Genomic DNA, 22,688 nt, shown 5'->3' with positions numbered 1-22,688 from the left:
CTTTCTCTACGGAAGATGTCCTCTTTTATCTGCCTTTTTTTCTGCCCCCATTGGATTTCTCGCCTTATTCAGAGACAGGCCACCCATTAATATGAATTCAAGTGGGCCAAGTGAAGCTGTGAAGAATGTGAATGGTTGGTTCTAGTCAGGCACTGGACATGTAAGTTAATGGGCAAAGCCTCGTTGCCACAGGATCGATAGGTCAAATATACCAACTTTGCTCATTGCAATTTTGTAAAATTTAACAAAAGATGAAATAGTTTTAACAGAAATTTTCCACTTTAGTTGCTAAGTACGATATTTATAAAAATACATTTTATCATTTGAAGCTAAAATCTCACTGTTCGTATGGAAATTTCCCTTTAACCCTGATTTGGTATTTGATGTATGTTGGCTAATTCTATCATATGCTTTTGAATTTAAATTAAAATTGACAACTGGATTTTGGTAAAGTAGCTTTCAGAGAACTGACCCTGGCAAATTGGCATTGGAAGAATTAATTTTCAGAAATATTTCCACTTCCACTGCCCCCAAGGGAAGCTCCAGTCTCAGGATAAAGGTAATTTATAAATTTAGCTGAAGCTGCAGCCACAAAGGGGCATACAATACAGAAAAAGTCTCAGGTTCTTTGTGTTGCTGTTTTTTTTTTTTTTTTCCTCTTGGTATCGCTTCCCCGCCCTCCCCCCCCCCCTTTTTTTTTTATCCCTTCTCCTTTTTCTGGGAATAGACTATTCAGGGGTTTAGATGAAAAAAACTTCTTCCACCATTGGCCACAGGGATTTACATGAGGCTTCTAGCCAATCAACTATTACACTTTCAATTCCCCAAACTCTCTATTCACTCCTCATCTGTGAGTGACCAAATTTCAATTCAAAATAGCTTAAGCAAAAAAGGACATTTACTGACTCACAAACCTGGGGAGATCAGGAGAGCTTCTAGGTTCAAGTATGGCTGATCCAGGAGCTCGAGATGACTCTTTTCTCTGACTGTCCTGGGGCTATCAGTAATAAGCCTGGTACCTTGGAACCACCAAGCACCATCTTTTCCACTGCATTGTTACAGCCTGCCTGGCACACCGAAACCACTGCTGTCGAGTTGATTCCGACTCATAGTGACCCTATAGGACAGAGTATAACTGCCCTGTAGAGTTTCCAAGGAGCTCCTGGCAGATTCAAACTGCTGACTTTTTGGTTAACAGCCATAGCACTTAACCACTACGCCACCAGGGTTTCCCTGCTTGACACAGAAGGTAGCAAAACCCAAAACAAGATGGGTGAAGAGATTGTGAGATGGAAAGCTAGCTTAATGAATATTCTAGCTCCACACTCTTGTTTGTAAACTTGGAAGAAATGAAACCAAAAGAAAAACAAATCAATGAATATGAGATGACAGAGCTCTTAAAAAAAAAACAAAACAACAAGTCGTAGGCAAAATTAAAGCTTTACTTATTAAGGAAAAAAGCAGGTCTCACAGGCATGACTGTAATAAAATTTCTCATCTTCTACTAAGCCTTCTGGATGGGCTGGGCACTAGGGCTAGATTTGGCAATTGGTCAGCAGTTGCCAAGATACACAGAGAAGGCTTTTCTCTCTCTGATAATTTATTTTCCTTTCTTAATGTCTGGGCTTTGTCTGTTTGTTCCAACTATTTGGGAAGGGACAGAACTTCCCCTGTATAATTAGTGTGCTGTCAATAAGAGAGCTGGGAGTATTTTTAAAAACTTCAAATAACTAAGAACAAACGGAAAGTCAAGATATTCATGAAATGCCTAGTGAGCACCTGGCAAGGTACTAGGATCTCGGGATAAAGAAGTGAACAAGATGGACAAGATGGACAGGTCCTATATCTGGAATAACCTATACTAATTGTGATAAAGAACTCTAAATAAGGTGAGAAGGGGAACAAAGTAAGACAGTCAGGGGATATCAGTGAAGGCTTCCCAGGAGTAACAGAAGGATGTCTGGGAGTTAGCCAGGGAAAAGGAAGCATAAGAGGTAAGAGCAGAGCAATCCAGAGAGAAGTAACAGCATGTACAAGGTGCAATAGCAAGGGGTCTTGGCTTTGTTGAAGAATTGAGAAAGTATAATAGAAGCTTTGAAGGTAAGTGAGAGGAGTGTCAAGAAATGGGACCAGAGAAGAGTCTGGGACCAGAACCTGTGGGATATTGAAAGTCACTATAAGAATTGTAGACTTTTAGTGTGTGGAAAGTAGACCAGAGGAGGCCAGGAGCTGAATCAGGGATGTCAGTTTTACATCAAGGCAGGCTTGAAGCAGCATAGGATGGTTGAGTGGAAAGAAAGAATCTGGGTCCCCAAAAGTTTGAATTGTCTAATTCTGACATCTTGTTATGCAAACAAATTAACGCCTATTTGTTTAAACCACTGCTAGTGTTTGCTTGTTGTTGTTATTGTTACTTGCAGCAAAAAAAAAAAAAAAAAGGCATCCCTAATTGACTTACTAACCCTCAAATAGAACAGATGTTCCACCAAAATGTATCTAACTGTATCCTGAGGTTTCATGTGTCATGTGGCACACCAGGCCAGATCCCTAGGGAGCATATGCACCCGAGTTAGAGAAGCATAGCCTTGGGCAGACACCACAGTCTCCAAACGACTTCACTCCTAGTTTCTAGTCCAAGACTTTTTTTCTCTGCCTAGTTTCAAAAAGTAGCAGTTTAGATTCTTAAGACTAAGAAGGGCAAGCAAGAGTCCTTTTATCCTGTGTGTCTGGGATTACTCTGGCCCTTTGGTTGGGGAACAGCAATGACGTTCTCTTACACACAAAGTGCTTTTAGATCGTACTTGAAAGGTGGTGCATCAGTACAAGGAATGTTTACCATTCTTGAAGGAGTTTTTCCATTTGTTTCCTTCAGGACTAAAGTGCTTTTGCTGAAGAGCTCCTGAGTCAGATGCTGCATCGGCTTTCAGTTTTCAACATTGGTTATGGGAGACAAAATGAAGAGGGGGGGTGTCTTCTTAACCTGGCTTTCCTCATAAAGTTGACAGTGTAAGAGTGCACTTTCATTTGGTTGAAGGACCAAGAGATACAAGGGAGGATGGTCTTTTCCTGTACGTCCCTTCCCCAAAGGAAAATTCCAGTTGGACTGCATAGACATGATTCTTTGTATGAGTAAGTATTGACTTTTCCCAGATTTTAGACAGCAAACCTAGCTCTTCTAACAGAATTAGGGCTGTTAGGAGTAAAGAGACTATTTGTGTAAAAATGCACAAATGTTGTGGCTTTGTGTGATTTATTATAGATGAACGTGAAAGGAAATAGGAAAACTATTCCATTAATTTCATTTCCATTTTAGTAATTATGTGGGATTAGTTGCCTTGAAAATTACCTTCTCTCAGGAGAGAGATTTGCAAAACTACAGAATGGCTGGATGTGTGTTGGCATAAGCAATGGAAATCATCGTTATGAAGCTAGTTTTCTGAGCTCCCCACCCAGTGGCCTATAATGATTTTTGGGCAATGAAAGAAAGGTGTTTAGAGCCTTAACAAATTCTACATATTCCCAGTCTAATAACAGCATAATTATCCCTTTCAACTAATTACACCTAAGTTATCACTTCATTCATTCATATTTAAGTCCATCTGTTCCTTGAAGGGGCCTGGTAATGTTTGTACTTGGAAACTCTAATATCCTGGTTATGCTTTCATATCAGGAAAGGTCTTTACTAACACCTTCATTGCATTTTCATAATCCAGATTTGTAAACTGAACATTTAGAAGAAAGCATTTTAAATTCACATCAATTGTACCACCACTCGTCTGTCAGTTTGTTGTACTGTAGTGGCTTGCATGTTGCTGTGATGTTGGAAGCTATGCCACCAGTATTTCAAATACCAGCAGCGTCACCCACAGTGGACAGGCTTCAGTGGAGCTTCCAGACTAAGACAGACTAGGACGAAGGACCTGGTGGTCCTATGTCTTAAAAAAAAATGGCCAGTGAAAAACTGTTCAAAATTTTAAAAAGCCAAAGACATCGCTTGAAGATTAAGATGCGCCTGACCCAAGCAGTGGTATTATCATATACGTGCAAAAGCTGGATTATGAATAAGGAAGACTGAAGAAGAATTGATGCATTTGAATTATGGTGTTGGGGAAGAATACTGAATATACCATGGACTGCCAGAAGAACAAACAAATATGTCTTGGAAAAAGTACAGCTAGAATGCTCCTTAGAAGAGAGGATGGCAAGACTTTGTCTCACATACTTTGGACATGTGATCAGGAGGGATCAGTCCCTGGAGAAGAACATCATGGTTGGTAAATTAGAGGGTCCGTGAAAAAGGGGAAGACCCCTTAAGGAGATGGATTGACACAGTGGTTGCAACAATGGGCTCAAACATAGCAACAATTGTGGGGATGGCGCAGGAGTGGGCAGTGTTTTCATTCTGTTGTACTTAGAGTTGCTATGAGTTGGAACTGACTCAATGGAACCTAACAACAAAAACAGCAACAGTTTTACCAATTCCCAAAGATGTCTTTAAACCAGAAATTCCCTATTATGTCACAAGTTGTAGATCTGTTTTTGCATAACTGGCAGAGGGCATTTTATACTAAGCAAACAGATAACAATATTAGCTAAAATTTACCATGAGCTCAGCACTGCTCCAAGATTTCTGTAGACACCAACCCATTTCAATATCTCCACATTTTTTCTTGGTGAGTCAATTAAATAATAACCAAGAATTCAAGTTAATTACTTAAGATCACACAGCAGGTAAATGGTAGAACCTGGATTTGGACCCAGGTGTTGAGACTCCAAGGTCTGGGCTTTTAACTGTTAAACTGTGCTGTCTTAGATGAGTATTTTCAAGGAAAGCTATGCTTTAAAATTTATCAGTTATTCATCTTGTATTTTTTCGTAGCTATTTTAAAGAACAGATGGAATTAGTAGCAGAGTGGATATTTTTGGTGGCTAACCCAGCATCATTTTCCCTTTCCTTCTTTCAAAATCATTATTTTGTTTATGTAGACACTCTGCCCTCATGACAAACCCCATCTCCACCTCCAGAAGCAGACAGCAGAGAAGCAGCCAAACCCCTAATCACTGGAGCTGGACCGCATACTTCTGGAGATACATTTTCTTACTATTTAAGCCAATTTGAATTATAGTTTCCTTATAGTCAAATGCATCCTAATCAACTCAGATAGACATTCATTTGGTATGATTTCAGGGACCCTGAGTGGCATACTGCCCCAATATATCTGACCCCACTGCTGCCCGTTACGGCACCTGGAACCTCTATAACTCAGCTGGTGTTTAAGGATCTTCTGATAACACTAATTATCAATTAGGTGAAAATAATGCCCTATTTTGGGGGTGGTATTTAGGGGGGATATTTAAATGCATCAGGTTCATGAACTAGTTTATATTAACCTGACCCTGCTTGGCATCCCTCATCTCCCTTACTCTCTGGTTTTATTTTGCTCCATCCTCTTCCTAATTCCTGCACTTCTGTCACATTGACTATTGTTCAGGTCTTTCAATATACCGTGTTCTCCTCTGCCTCCTCCCTCAACATGCACGCACAACACTGGATGGTTTAGCTTTCTGAATGTCTTAGGGAAACGTTCCCTATCTTTTTATGTCGATAAAGCACCCCTGTGAGCCTCTCCCAGTGCACCATAGTAGCAGAGACTGTGTATCTGTTATTTACTTCTTCCTCAGAAATAGTACCCTTTTTTCTTAGGGGGGCACATTGCTGTCCAGAATAAAGATGACATCTCCCAGACCCCCTTTCAGATGAGGTGGCCACTGAGTAAGGCCCAGTTCAAGTGTCACAGCTGATGATATTAGTACCTGCTCAGTTTCCCTCAGCATGGACAAAATAGAGGGAAATGGCTGGCTCCCTGCCCACGGTGGGACACAGTGGGAGAGGCATAGAAAGCCCTCCACATTCACCACAGGAAAATTGAGTCCTATTGGTTATGTCAGCATCTTTGACGAGCCAAACTGCTCCCCCACCCCTTACAGTGCATGTGTATTGAATTCCAGAGATCAAGCATCCAGAACTCCTGAAACAGCACTGCAAAAAAAAAAAAAAAGAACCTAAGGATAAGTGTGCCCTCTAGTAGTTCTCAAAAGATGATGTCAAGCCCACTGCCTCTGGGTTGATTCTGATTCATAGTGATTCTGTGGGATGAAGTGGAGCTGCCCTGGGGGATTGTGAGTCTTGCAGAAGCATGCTGCCACATCTTTCTTCCACAGAACTGCTCGTGGGTACAGGCACCAGTCTTTTGATTGGCAGCTGGGCACTTGGCCACTGTGCCACAAGGATGCCCAACCAGAAAACTTTCCTACTAGAAGTAAAAAAAAAAAAAAAAAAGATAACAAAACAGCCCAAGTTCAACCAAAAATAGTAAAATCCACAAAATCATGAGAGAAAATGACCAGTCAAAAGCAAAACAGGAAGAAGAGGAAATTTCTCCTGTGGAGGTGCAGTGTGATGGATCACTTTCACATGGCCTTTCTTGCCATGGTCTTGTAATTCCCACCCAAGTGATCAGGTGGAATTGTACAAATAAGGTATTTGTGGCCTACCAAGGGGATTGGCCAGTTTTGCCATCCCACTAGACTTAAAAGAGCCAATTCCAGAGCAGAGAGAGAATCCTACTACCACCAAGGAAAAAGAGCCAAGAGTGGAGAGTGTCCTTTGTATCCAGGATCCCTGTGCTGAGAAGCTCCTGGAACCAGGAGACTAAGAGAGAGAGAGAGTTGTTAACACTGAAGACAGCAGAAGTGGTGGCAGAGAAATGGCAGTAGGAGAGATTGGCAGGAGATGACATGGTGAACTTCCTGGCACACAGAATAAGAAAGCTGAGTGTCTTCAGGCAGGATGCTTGCTGGCAGAGTAGATTGTGCTGGGCACTTGGTGGGGCTAGATTTGGTGAACCATGGAGTCAGAGCTGAGGACTTTTGGGCCTAGGCTTACTGGTGGAGTGGGGTGCCTCTGGGCACTTATCAGCAGAGCTGAAAGAGCTTTGTAGCACTTGCCTGAGCAGGGCAGAGGCTGAGAGCCAGAGAGAAGTATGCCTGCAGGACCAGCTGAGAAGAGGCTGTCCTGATGGAAGAACTGTATCCTGAGTGTTCCTGAACCTGAATTATAACCTGTTGTTTCCCTAATAAACCCCATAATCAAGAGTATTGTCTGTGAGCTGTTTGTGACCATTGCAATGAATTATCAAACCCAGTCGACAAGTACACAGTGTTGTGGGAGGGACAGCTGGTGTCAGAATTGGTAAAGATGGTAGAGAGAGGAGGCATGTCTGATCTCCACCTCATAGGAATCAGCCTTAGGCTGTTGATCTTGATTCTCCTTCCCCCTTGTGAATTTAGAAGAGGTCAGATGCTCCTCCCCTCCCTGCTATTTTCACAGGACAGCAGACTAATGGAAAGAATTCATAATTTTCAGACTATGGTGCTAAACATGTTAAAGAAAGCAAAAAGCACACAGAAAACAAGTTAGTGGAGATCAGAAAAAAAAAATGGAGGAACTAAATGAGATACTCGACAAGGAAATTGAAAACATCAAAAGAAAAAAAAGAGGACTGCTGAAAATGAAGAATAAAGCAACTGAATTAGAAAAAGCAAGAGAAACATTTAGCCACAGAGTTGAACAGACAGAAGATGAAAACGAATGAGAAGACAAAATAACTGAACTTATCAAGTCTCGAGAGAAAAGAATAAATCCAATTGGAAATGTGGGATTCAGTTAAGAAATTTATCATTAGAATTATTGGAATCCCAGAGCACCATGACAACAATAAAGGCATACAAACAATTTTCCGAGAGATAATCAGAGAGAATTTCTCAGATCTGAACAGAAAACCAAGCCTCCAAATACAGGAAGCTACACGATCTCCAAGCAGAAGCACAAAAAGATCAACTCTGTGTCATATCCTAATAAAATTATTGAAAACCAAAGACAAGGAGAGAATTTGGAAAGCAGCAAGAGAAAAATGCAATATAACATACCAATGGTCTTTCATAAGAATCGGTGCAGATTTCTCCCCAGAAACTCCAGAAGACAATGGAGTGACATATATAAATTACTGAATGAAAACAATTGCCAACCAACAATGCTTTACCCAGCAAAATTGTCATTCAGAAATGAGGGGGAATTCAAGACATTCCCAAACAAACAACAGTTCTGAAAATATTACCAGAACAGATCTGCATATATTATTCAAGGGAGTACTCCAAATGGAAAGGCAAGGGCATTCAATAAATACCTGTATCTATACATGAAGGGGAAAAATAAAAAATAAGAAAGACATAATATATATATTATAGAGCTCTCCAAAAAAAAAAAAAAAAAACCAAACAACATGGGCAATCGTAAGAAAAAATATATATTTTATTTTTCAGGGGATAAATTCTATAATTAAATCTTGCAAAAGATATAACATCAAGTTTGCAAGAAATAAGCACAAAGTAAACTTATCAAATATAGGTTGTATATTGATGTTAATGGAGACACACCAACAGAAATGTGGGAAGGAGGACAATATCAGGAATAGATGTATTATGTTAAGGATGTATGCTAATTGTCATATGTTAAACATTGTTGTGATTGTTTAAGTTATGTAATGTAATATATGTGGTAATCCCTAAAAAAAAAATCACTGAAAAAAAACACATTCAGAAGAAGGAAGAAAGCAAAAAGGCTTATCACAAGAAAGCAACCAAATACAAACAAAAACAGAGAAATTAGAAAAAAAAAAAAAAAGAGTGGCCATCTAAGATACTCCACTGGTCTCACCCCTTCTGAGCAAGGAAGAATGAAGAAAATCAAAGACACAAGGGAAAGATCAGTTCAAAGGTCTAATGGACCACAATTACCACAGATAGACAAGTCCACAATAGTAGTAGGGGGCTTCAACACACCACTTTCAATTATACACAAAATATCTCAAAAGAAGGTCACTAAGGACACTGTGAACGTAAATAAAACCATAATAAGCCAATAGGACCTAATGGACATATATAGGAAACTCCACCCAGCAACAGAACAACACATATTCTTCTGCAGCACACATCAGTCATTTTCCAGAATAGACCATATGCTAGGACACAAAACAGGTCTCAACAAATTTAAAAAGATTGAAATCATACAAAACCATCTTCTCAGACCATAATTATGAGTCTAGAAACCAACAACAGGAAAAATAAAGAAAAAAAAATTAAATACATGGAAACTAAATAATACACTACTAAAAAAACTACTGGGTTATAGAAGAAATAAAAAGAGAAATTAAAAAAAAAATCCTAGAATGAAATGGAAACAAAACATCAAAACCTTTGGGACACATCAAAAGCAGTACACAGAGGAAAATTCACAGCCTACGTTAAAAAAAGAAGGTCCCAAATCATTAACTTAAACCAACAACTTGAACAAATAGAAAAGAAAGAACAAAAGAAGCCAAAAGCTACCAGGAAAAGGATAAATATCAGGGCAGAATAAACAAAATGGAAATAGAAAAAACAATAGAAAGAATTAAAAAAAAAAAAAAAGTTGATTCTTTGAAAGGATAAATAAGATAGACAAACCACTGGCAAGATTGAAAAAAGAAAAAAAAAAAATGAGGCAAACAACCAAATGAAGAAATGAAATTGGTGACATTATAATCATTCCAATAGAGATAAAGATCATAACTGATTACTATGAAAAATTGTACTCCAACAAATTTGTAAACCTAGATTAAATGAACAAATTCCTAGAAACACACTACCTACCCAAAGTAACACAAACAGAGGTAGAAAATCTAAACAAAGTTACAAAAGATACTTCAATAAGATAACATCAAAAAACTGCCATCAACAACAACAACAAAAGTCCAGACCAGATGGCCACCCTGGAGAATTTTACCAAGCATTCAGAGAAGAGTTGAAACCAATTCTATTCAATCTTTTCAAAAACATAGAAGAAGTAACACTACCAAACTCTATGAAGCCAGCATAACCCTGATAGCTAAACCAGGCAAAAGTGTCACAAAAAAAGAATATTACAGACAATTATGCCTTATGAACATAGATACAAATTTTTTGAACAAAATTCTAGCCAACAGACTACAGCAATATATCAAAAAAATCGTACACCATGATCAAGCAGGATTCATACCAGGATTGCAAGGGTGGTTCAACATTAGAAAATCAATCAGTGTAATCCACCAATAAATAAAACAAAGGAAAAGAACCATATGATTATATAAATTGATGCAGAAACGACATTGGATAAAATTCAACACCCTTTCTTGATAAAAACCCTCAGCAAAGTAGGAATACAAGGGAAATTTCTCAATGTAATTAAGGCATATATGCAAAACCAGCAGACAATAATATACCCAACAGAGAAAGGCTGAGAGCCTTCCCTTTGAGAGCTGGAATGGGACAATGATGCCCATTATTACCACTCTTATTCAACATTGTACTGGAATTCCTAGCAAGAATGAGAAAAGAAAGAGAAATAAAAGTTATCCAAACCAAAAATGAAGAAGTTTTAACTATCTATATTTGCAGATAACATGGTCCTATACATAGAAGACCCTAAAGGTTCCACAAGAAAACTGCTGGAACTAATAGAAGAATTTAGCAATGTTACAGGGTAGAAGATTGGAAAAAAAAAAAAAAAATTTCTTTCTTTTTTAATCAGTTGAGTTCCTCTACACTAACAAAGAGTATCCACAAAAGAAATCAAGGAAATAATACCATTTACAATAGCCCCAAAATGATAAAATACCTAGGAATTAACCTAACCAGGGACAAAAAAAAACTTATACAATGAAAATTATAAAATACTACCATGAGATACCCACAAAAATGGAAAGACATCCCGTGCCCATGGATAGGAAGCATTGTTGTTATTGTTAAGTACCATAGAGTTCGTTCCAACTCATAGTGACCCTACGTACAACAGAACAAAACACTGCCCACTGCTGCACCATCTTCACAGTCATTGTTATGCTTGAGCCCATGTTGCAGCCACCATGTCAATTCATCTCCTTGAGGGTCCTCCTCTTTTTTACTGACCCTCTACTTTACTTTTTTTCTACTTTACCAAGCATGATGTCATTCTCCAGGGTCTGGTCCCTCCTAATAACACATTCAAAATATATGAGGCTAAGTCTCACCTTCCTTGCTTCTAAGGAGCATTCTGGCAGTACTTCTTCCAAGACAGACTTGTTCATTCCATGGTATATTCAACATTCTTCACCAACATCATAATTCAAAGGCATCAATTCTTCTTTGATCTTCCTTATTCATTATCCAGATTTCACATGCGTATGAGACGATTGAAAATACCGTGGCTTGGGTCAGGCGCACCGTAGTCCTCAAAGAAACATGTTTGCTGTTTAACACTTTAAAGAGCTCTTTTCCAGCAAATTTGTCCAATGCAGTACATCATTTGATTTCTTGACTGCTAATTTTATGGGCATTGATTTTGGATCCAAGTAAAATGAAATCCTTGACAGCTTCAATCGTTTCTGTTTATCCAGATGTTGCTTATTGGTTCACTTGCCAGGATTTTTGTTTTCTTTATGTTGGTGTGCAATCCACACTGAACTTCATCAGTAAGTGTTTCAAGTCCTGTTCACTTTCATCAAGCAAGGTTGTGCCATCTGCATATAGCAGGCTGTTAATGAGTTTTCCTCCAATCCTGACGCAGCATTCTTCTTCATATAGTTCGGTTTCTTGGATTATTTGCTCAGCATACAGATTGAAGTATGGTGAAAAGATACAACAACCCTGATGCACACCTTTCCTGACTTTAACCACACAGTATCCCCTTGTTCTGTTCAAAAAACTGCCTCTTGGTCTGCGTACAGGTTCCTCATGATCACGATTAAGTCCTCTAGAATTGCCATTCTTTGCAGCATTTTCCATAATTTGTTACAATCCACACAAATAGCTAGGAATTAACCTAACCAGGGACATAAAAGGCTTATGCAATGAAAGTTATAAAATACTACTACAAGAGACTCACAAAAATGGAAACACATTCCGTGCTCATGGATTGGAAGATTTAATATAGTGAAAATGTCAATTCTACCAAAGCAATCTACAGACACAACGGAATCTTGATACAAATTCCAACAACTTTCTTTACTGAAATGGAAAAATTAATGATCAATGTCATATTAAAAGGAAAGAAACCCTAAATAGTCAAAACAATATTGAAGCAAAAGAACAAAGCAGGAGGCTTCACACTTCCTGATATGAAAAAATACTATATAGTCACTGGAATCAAAACAGCCTTGTACTGGTTCAATTGATAGACACATGGACCAGTGAAATATAATTGGGAGCTCAAAATTAAGCCCAACCATCCATGGACAACTGATTTTTGACAGGGGATCAAAGTCCATTCAGAGGAGCAGAAATGGTCTCTTTCATGAATGGTGCTGGCAAAACTGGATATCCACCTGTAGAAAAATAAAAGGGGATGCACACCTCACACCATACACAAAAACTAACTCAAAATGGATCGAAGTCCTGGATGTTAAACCTAAAACCATAAAATTCCTGGAAGAAAACACAGGGATAAAACTATGGGATCTAATCTTTTGTAAAAATGGGATAACAAATGTAACAACAAATACACGGATAGAAGAATACAATATAGATAAATGGGACCTCATTAAAATTAAAAACTTATGCTCATCAAAAGACTTTATTAAAAGAGTAAAATAGACAACATACAGACCAGAAAATCTTCAGAAATGACTTATCAACTAAGGGTCTAATCTCTAAAATCTATAGAAAACTGCAACAACTCAACCACAAAAAGACAAACACCACAATCACAAAATAGGCAAAAGGCATGAACAGAATCTTCACCAAAGAGGGCACACAAGTAGCCAAAAAACATGTGAAAAGATGTTCGCAATCATTAGTTGTTGTTATGTGCCATAATGTCAATTTCCATTTATAGCCACCCTATAGAACAGAGTAGAACTGCTCCTTAGGGTTTTCAACGGGCAGCTGATAGATTCAAACTGCTGACCTTTTGGTTAGTAGCCAAGCTCTTAACCACTGAGCCATCAGGGCTCCCCTTAGCCATTACCAAACCAAAAAACCAAACCCATTGTCGTCGAGTCAGTTCCGATTCATAGCAACCCTATAGTGACCCTATAGGACAGAGTAGAACTGCCCCATAGAGTTTCCAAGGAGTGCCTGGTGGATTTGAACAGCTGACCTTTTGGTTAGCAGCTGTAGCTGTTAACCACTATGCCACCAGGGTTTCCAATTAGCCATTAGAGAGATGCAAATCAAAACTGCAAGGAGATACCATCTTAACCTTGGCTAAAATGGCACTGATTAAAAAATAAACAAACAAACAGAAAACAACAAATGATGAGGATGTGGGGAGATTGAAACCCTTATCTATTGCTGGTGGGACTGTAAAATGGTACAACCACTATGAAAAATGGTATGACACTTCCTCAAAAAACTAGAAATAGAACTATTCTATGATCCAGCAATTCCACTTCTGGACGTGTACCCTAGAGACCTGAAAATAATGACATGAACAGACATATACACACCTATGTTCAGTGCTTCTTTCTACACATTGGCAAATAAACAGAAACAACCGAAGTGTTCATCAACAAATGAATGGATAAGCAAATTGTGGTTCATATGTACAACAGAATACTGTGCAACGATAAAAAACAATGATGATTCTGCAAAACATATTATAACATGATGGACCTGAAGGGCATAATGCTAAGTGAAGTATGTCAAGCATATAAGGACAAATATTGTAGGCAGAGAGAGACCAAAGTCCATTGGTGATTACCAGGAAGGAGTGGGGGGAGTATCATTTAGATCTTAGAGACTTGTAATTTTTGGTGAGGAGGGAAGTGACACCAAATGTAGATGTAGTGAGCACAGCACAACCAATGTAAACATGAGTATTTGAGCACATATGGATGTGTATTGGAAACCCTGGTGGCATAGTGGTTAAGAGTTCGGTTGCTAACCAAAATAAAGGTTGGCCATTTGAATCCACCAGGCACTCCTTGGAAACCCTATGGGGCAGTTCTACGCCATCCTCTAGGGTCGCTATGTATTGGAATTGACTCTATGGCAACTTTTTTTTTTCCCCCCAAAGGGGTTTATAGGTATATTGATCTATGGATAAGTACAGTTATGCACATAGGTGAGAACAAATAAGCTCCAGAAGCATCTACACATATGTGTAAATACACATATGTTGGTGTAGACACATATATTTGTGGAAGACACAAACACAGATACCCCTCAGACATAACGAAACACCTTCTAAGATTGGCTTTCTGGGTTTGAAAGCTTAGGACCATAGTTTCTGAGGACAACTCAGTCAATTGGCATAACATAGTTCACAAAAATCGTAATCTTCATCGTAGTAAAATGAGTAGTGTCTGGGGTCTTAAAATCTTGTAAGTCGCCATCTAAGACACAACACTGCTCTCTACTCTCCAGGAGCAAAACAGTAAGAAGGTAAGCAAAAGCTCAGAGAAAAAACAAGTTTACGCAAGCCACTGCCTCATCTACCCTGAGACCAGAAGTACTGAATAGTGCCCAGCTACCACCTCTAACCATTCTGACTGGGGTCACAATAAATAGTCCCAGATAAAATGGGAGGAAAACGTGGAGCAGAATTCAAATTCTTGGAAAAAAAAAAAAATCCAGACCAACTGCAACAGCAGAAAACAGAGGACTCCCTGAGACTATTGCCCTTTGATACTCTTTAAACCTAGAACCGAGCCTATCCTCTGAGATCACCGTTGAGCAAGATAGCAGAGTGGCACACAAAATAAAGCATATTACTTGCAAGATCAGTGCCTTACTTAAAAACCATCTGTATGAGACCCAAAGTTCAAGAATTACTCAAAAGCAAAGATGAGAACATAAGGGGGAAGGGAAACTAGAGTACTAGAAGTGGAACAAATAGAACACAAAGGGAATGTTGACACATTGTGAAAAATGTAACTAATGTCACGGAAAATGTCACATTCTGTTGTTCATAGGGTCACCATGAGTCAGAACCAACTCAACAGCACCTAACAACAACGTCACTGAACAATTTGTGTGGAAATTGCCAAACAGGAACCTAACATGATGTATAAACTTTCACCAAAAGCTCAGTGAGATATTATTTAAGAAATAAAAAAATAAAAAAAACCCTATGAAGCACAGCTCTACTCGGACACACATGGGGTCACCATAAGTCAGAGTCAACTTGACAGCAATTGGCACTAGCATGTTTATTATTATTATTAATCTTTGCATCCTCCACAGTGTCCACTAGCATCCATCTAGCATAGGGTAGACACAGAATTTGTATTTGTTAATTAAACAATGAAGTGGTGAAGTAGAGCAGTACATTTCGTTTTCCTACTCAGCATTTGAACAATGGACTTCTCCAGCACACTCAGCGGAAGTGCTGCTAAACCACTCAGTCCTTAAGCTTTCTCACAGCTGTAAATATAAACTATAAGTCTTCCTCCATCTGCTCTGGGGCAATATACAATTTGTCATTTTCTGAGACGTTCAAAGGCACAAAAACTGGAGTTAGATATCTTTCTTCTCCTTTTGTTTACTCAGGACGTGTTTGAAGGGGTGCACTAGCTACACTTAGCTTTTCCATTTGGATAGGGGGTTTGGGGCCATGCAGAACGTTATGTATCATTCCCCCAGCCATCCTCTATATCATGCCGAAGTGAGCCTTATAAAACCAGACCTGACCAGATCACTTCTCTGCTTAAACTCCCTCGATAACTCCCCATATTCTGCTGCAAAATATGGTCTACAAACGTGTTCATGATCTGTCCATGTCAACTATCCAGCCTTACCACCCCAGCAAGTTACACTCTGGCCAAGCTAAACTTCTCGTGATTCCTCTGAAGACTGTTTCCTAATTGCGTGACATCTTCCACGTTAAGGAAACCCAGGAGCTCTTTGGAAACTCTATGGGGTAGTTCTACTCTGTCCTATAGGGTCGTTATGAGTTGGAATGGACTCAGTGGCAATGGGTTGGTTTTGGATTGGTCCCCAATTCCGTGGGGAATGCCCTTCCCCATCCCTCCTTTTTATCTGGTAAGTATCTATTCACTTTCCAAGGCTCAACTTTCATCAAGAAGCCTTTTTTACCCACCTACAACCAATCAGGTGAAACTGACCATTTCCTCTTCTGCCTCTGCCCAAAAAGCACTACTGTAGCACTTATGACACTGGGTGATATGTGGGACTCATGTCCCACACCATCCATGTGGCTTATACCAGACTTATGTCCCACAACATCCATGTGGCCCATACCAAAAAGAAACCATTCTTAGTTCTAGCCAAGCTCAAACATAACTTGGTATCCAAAGCTGAGGATTTCTCTACTGTTCCCAGGGAATTCCATTTTAGATGGGTACCTCAAGTCCCTTCTCCCTTGATTTTTCCTCCTTGAATCCATCCCTCTGCCCTCCCCAGGTTTCTGGAGTCATCAACCCTACCCCCACCCCATTCCCTGTGGTTGAGAGCAGAGAAACTTCTGGCCTCAGGTGTCCAAAGCTGACGGTGGCCAAGCCTCACATTTTACTAAACTAACTCTCTTTTGAGTTTTGGGCAAGTTGCTTAACCTTACTTTAGCTTCCTTAGTTTTAAATAAGCTAAAACCATTGCCGTAAAGTCAATTGTGACTCATAGAGACCCTGCAGGACAGAGTAGAACTGCCCCACAGGATTTCCAAGGAATGGCTGGTGGATTTAAACTGCTTAGCTTTTTAGTTAGCAGCCAAGCTCTTAACCACTATGTTACCAGGGCTCCTAGTTGTAAATAGGAATAAGAATAGTATAATTGTGAGTGTTAAATGAGGTACTATACATAAAGTGTTTAGAACAGTGCCTATCACATAAGTGATAAATAAATGTTAGCTATTATTTGTGTTGGAATTCCTGGGTGGTACAAATGGTACTAACTGAAAGGTCCATGATGGTTCAAATCCACCCAGAGATGCCTCAGAAGAAAGGGTTGGCAGTTGACTTCCAAAAGGTCACAACCGTTGAAAACCCTGTGGAGCGCAGTTCAACTCTGCAACAAGTGGGTTCACCATGAGTGGGAATTGACCCAATGGCAGCTAGCTATTGTTTTATTGTTATTATTATTAGTAATAGTCATCCTATTAGGTAGAATAAATACTGATCATATCTCAAATGATAACTTCCATGGATTGTTATACTAAAAGTCACCCTACCTCTACCAGGAGAGAGGATGGAGAGGAATGGAAAGGGCAAAAAGGCGATGTGTATGAGACCCTCTTGAATCACACGTTTATTTGTTAATGTAGGTGTACTGTACTCCCTCCCACCATGTATCCAATAGACTGTGTGCTCTTAAAGGAAAGGCCTATGTCTTGCTCTTTGGTGCATCTCCAGGACCTAGCTGCTATCAGATCCATGGTAGGGGCTCGGTAAATGCTTGCTCTATTTTAGAGGAACACTTGGACCTCAGCCTACATCTACCTAACACTGATTAAAAAAAAAAACAAAAAACCCATGCTGATACAAGTAGGCAAATATCAGGATAAATAAAGACTGAAGGGCTGGATCAGGGATTGATAATCTGTTACGTGTCAGGCACTGTCACATCAGGCTAGTCTTTTATTCTTACTCCCCAGTTTCACAGAGGAGCCTGGTGGTGCAGTGGTTAAGAGGTCAGGCTGCTAAACAAAAGGTCGGCAGTTTGAATCCACCAGCTGGTACTTGGAAACCCTATAGGGCGTTTCTACTCTGTCCTATAGGATCATTATGAGTCGGAATCGACTCGACTGCAATTTTTTTTTTAATTTCACTGAAGTACTAAGAGTCTTTAAACAACCTGTTAAGAGCTCATTTAAGAGAAAACCAATATGGGATTTGAATATGGATTAGTAAATCTTCACCCCAACACTTCTGTGACTGTTTTCACTTTTGTTTTTGGTACCTGGAACAGTGCCAGGCTCATAATAGTATTTGTTGAATGACTCCATGGTAAGAAAAAAAAGGTAGATACTATCAATTCTGCAAGAGTTGCAAACTGTTGAGTCAAGAAGGCAAGACAGCAAAGAGTTCCAAAAAGAGGCTGTTTTCAAGGTGGTTCTGCACACCTCCCAACAGAGAGGGAAGGGGCAGGAACTAGCTGGGAGCTATAACCTCAGATCAAACAGACTATGTGTCCCCATCACAAGCCAGGTGCCAGGGGAAACCTCTGACTCTCATTCTTTTCTACCATGTATTCATTTAACTCTGTATGTTTACCTTTTCTTTTTCTCTTTAATTTGAATGTACATAGAGGACTATATGAAAACAAAGAATCAAAATTTATCTTAGCTACGGGTGGGAAAATAATGAAATAACTCCGAAGCACCCCCTCCATAAAAAACTTTTATGAGCAAATGCAAACTAACATTTATTACAGGACTAGGAATTTTAAGAGGAGAAGCGGAAATGCTTTTAAATCAACTCTGGCACTCTTGCCTCTGATTCATCCTCTAATTGGAGCAAAGTGATATATTATGGATAAGAAAGCAGAGCAGTGCAGACAGTGGCTCATTCAGGAGCTACGGAGAGGCTTTGAAATGATGTCAGGGCCAGTGTGTTAATAAAGAAAGAAGAAGAAGAAGAATGCAAAACAACAGGGGCCAGGTAAAGACAGGTAAATTTCTCTGCATTTGATTGGGGCAATTTAGCTTCATTACCTGAGTGAGCCACGTACTGCATGCTAGACTTTGCCCCTTCTCTTTTATTCTCCTTTTTAAACTTTCTGTAATCATTGCTATATTAAGCAGAACCTTGCAGTCAAACAGATCTGTATTCAAATTCTAGCTCTTGATATCTGTGTGACTGTGGACAAGTTGCTTACCTTGTTATCTGTAAAATGGAGGATGCCTCTTAGAGAATAGTGGTTGAAACAAGGACAAAATGATATAAAGTATGTGCTTAGAATTTAAGGAAGGCTCAATAAAAAAACAGCTGGTTCCTGGGTAGTAGGAACAGTTAACATGTTAGGCTAATCACTGAAAGACTGGAGGTTCATGTCCCGCCAGCGCTACCTTACAGGAAAGACCTGGCAATCTACTTCTGAAAATCAGCCACTGAGTATAGAGTTTTACTCTGACACACATGGGGTTATCATGAGCTGGAATTGACTCAATGCCACCTGGTTAGTTCCTTCCTAATTCTTATTGTTCATTTTCATAATGTTCATGTCACTATGTCATATGACAAAAAAATATCTAAGATCTTAGCAGTAGTCCCCTAAAAAGTTTAGCGAATCTGGTGTAACCAATATTTACATGTATGACTGGAAGAAATTATGATAGTGGAAAGGACAGAAAAATAGTACCTGTTGTACACACACCTTGTGCCAGACACAATGCTATATCTTTGGTAATGTCAAGAAACATTTCAAGAGATATTATTATATTCATTTTTCTCAAAAGAGGACATCAAGGTTCAGAGATGGGAAGTTAGTTAGTTAATTAGAAAAATGAAAGAACTAGTTTTGAACTCAGGTCTACTCTACCTGACTCCAAATTCCACAACCATTCTATTATTTCAAAAACAAATAAAAGATACCAAATTAAAAAAAAAAAATTATTGTGCTTTCAGTGAAAGTTTACAAATCAAGTCAGTCTCTCATACAAAAATTTATACACGTCTTGCTATATACTCCTAATTGCTCTCCCCCTAATGAGATAGCCTACTCCTTCCTTCCACTCTCTTTTCGTGTCCATTCCTCCAGGTTCTAACCCCCTCTGCCCTCTCATCTCCCCTCCACATAGGAGATGCCAACATAGTCTCAAGTGTCTACTTGATCCAAGAAGCTCATTCTTCACCAGCATCTTTTTCTATCCCATCGTCCAGTCCAATCCATGTCTGAAGAGTTGGCTTCGGGAATGGTTCCTATCTTGGTCTAACAGAAGGTCTGGGGGCCATGACCACCAGGGTCCTTCTAGGCTCAGTCAGACCATTAAGTCTGGTCTTTTTATGAGAATTTGGGATGTGCATGCCACTGCTCTCCTGCTCCCTCAGAGCTTCTCTGTTGTGTTCCCTGTCAGAGCAGTCATCGGTTGTAGCCAGGCATCATCTAGTTCTTCTGGTCTCAAGCTGATTGTAGTCTCTAGTTTATGTACCCCTTTCTGTCTCTTGGGCTTTTAATTACCTTGTATTCTTGGTGTTCTTCATTCTCCTTTGACCCTGGTGGGTTGAGACCAATTGATGCATCTTAGATGGCCGCTTGCTAGTGTTTTAGACCCCAGACGCCACTCTCCAAAGTGGGACGTAGAATGTTTTCTTAACAGATTTTATTATGCCAATTGACTTAGATGTCCTCTGAAACCATGGTCCCCAAACCCCCACCCCTGATATGCTGGCCTTCGAAGCATTCAGTTTATTCAGGAAACATCTTTGCTTTTGGTTTAGTCCACTTGTACTGACCTCTCCTGTATTGTGTATTGTCTTTCGCTTCACCTAAAGTCGTTCTTATCTATTATCTAAGTAGTGAATGCCCCTCTCCTTCCCTCCCTCCCTCTCCCTTCTCGTAACCATCGAAGAGTATTTTCTTCTCTGTTTAAACTATTTCTCGACTTCTTATAATAGTGGTTTTATACAACAAAAAGATGTCAAATACTTTTAAGAATGTAATGTGCTAGATATTTTCCCAAAAATATTATCTTATTTAATCTTCGCAGCAATCTTTTGAATCCCTGGGTGGTACAAACAGTTAAGGGGCTCAGCTTCTAACTGAAAGGTTGGAGTCATCACAGAGGTGCTTTGGAAAAAAAGCCCTGGCAATGTACTTAAAAAAAAAAATCAGCCATTGAAAACCCTATGGAGCGCAGTTCTACACTGACAGGCATGAGGTTGCCATGAGTTGGAGGCAACTTGATGGCAAATGGTTATTATTCTCTTCACTTTCATCTTACAGAGGAGAAAAGAAATAGGTTTCTCAAGATCATGACATCAGTTAGGAGTTTATATGTTGTAAAAAAAAATCATGTTAACCTAAACGATGACAACAACGATAATAATAAAACAATAGGCTCATATAACTGGCAAGTTAGGGGCTACTAGCTTTAGGCAGGGTGTGTGGGAACTAATAGGTCAAACCATGACACCAACGCTATGTTTCTCTGTCTTCTGCCTTTCACAGTGTCGGATTCTTCCTCAGGCTCCACAGGGAGTTTCCCATGCTGCTTCAGTCCTTCCCCTCATGGCAGCAAAATGGCTGCAGCATTTCCATACCTTTTATCCTTATACTATATGGGGAAAGATTCAGCTTCTCTTTCCCAGAAGCCCCAGCAACACCTCCTTATATCTCTTTGGTCCTAATTGCTTCTAGGACACATCCCTGAACTGATCCATATGGTGAGGCAGAGAGGTGAAGTATGTTAAATAGCTTAAGCCAAACCAGACAGAGACAAGAAGAAGTAACTGCAAGTGAAAAGTGACTATATGAGTGGAGGTCCACTACAGATTCCCAAAGTCCTGAACCCTGGAATTAAAGAACTCAGATAAGCCAAGAAGAGGAAGGTATACATTCCAGGTGGAAGTGGGGTTTTTTTTCCAACATAGGACTACATGTAGCATGATCAGGGGACAGTAGACTAAAGACCTCACTTAAATGTCTTATTCTTAAAACAGAAGAATGGGAAATAGTTCTAATTAAGACCTTTAGAAAATTCGAGAAGATTATAGTGCTTCTTGGATATGAATAATTCACACATACTCCAATACTAAACTGTTAAAGAAGAATAAGGAGAGCCAACAAAATCTTAACTGTTCTCATGGTGATGATGATACTTTAAAAATATATACGTAACAAGCATAAATTATTTCAAAATATTTTTTGTTCATATTCTTTGATGTCCTTGCTTTTCTCAATGCCCAAAGTGTGTACTGGGCAATTTAGGCCTAGGGTAGGAAGGCTAGTAAGTGTTGAGAGGTAGGAAGGTTCTAGAATGCCAGAGTGATGAAAGTTGACTTGGTAGTGAAAAAAAAAACAAAGTGGTGAACCATTGAAAGTTTATTAGCAGAAAGAAGAGACAAAAGCAAAGCTTTGCCTTAGGAATATTCCTGGCACAGCAGTGTGCAGGCAAGATTGAAGGAAAGAGATGGATTTGATAGACATCAAGAAAGAGAAATTGGCAGGACTTTGTGACTGATTGATTTGGGTTGGAGAAGGAAGAGTTATGGGCTTCTATACCTGAATAAATGGCACCAATAACAGAGGTATAGATTTTATTTATAAAACTCATATCTCAGGGTTTATTGCTGGTCACTTTTGTTATTTCAGAAGTTATTGGCACAGCAGGAGGTCAACGTGAATGGTAGAGAATTAGACACACTTTCTTCAACTGGCAAGTGGAGACCTTGAGGAATGAGAAGATAATTTAACTTAGAATAACTGATATTGAGAGAAAAGAAGAACTTTTTTATTATAAGAAAATACCAAATAACTGGGAATATTATTCATTTTTCAAGGATTTTAAAAACCTTTAATTCACCAGACCAACAACATACATCCATTAAAGTCATCATATAGACTTTTTTTGCTTTAAACTGGCTGTTTCAATGTCAAATAGAAATGCTTTTGCTTTGTGGGTATTGCCCTGAGGATTGTGTTAAATTCTCACAAATTAAAATTTGTGTATGACCCTCAAG

This window comes from Loxodonta africana, chromosome 22 (assembly GCF_030014295.1).
Source record: "Loxodonta africana isolate mLoxAfr1 chromosome 22, mLoxAfr1.hap2, whole genome shotgun sequence".
Classification (NCBI taxonomy): domain Eukaryota; kingdom Metazoa; phylum Chordata; class Mammalia; order Proboscidea; family Elephantidae; genus Loxodonta; species Loxodonta africana.
This window is presented reverse-complemented; position numbering follows the sequence as displayed.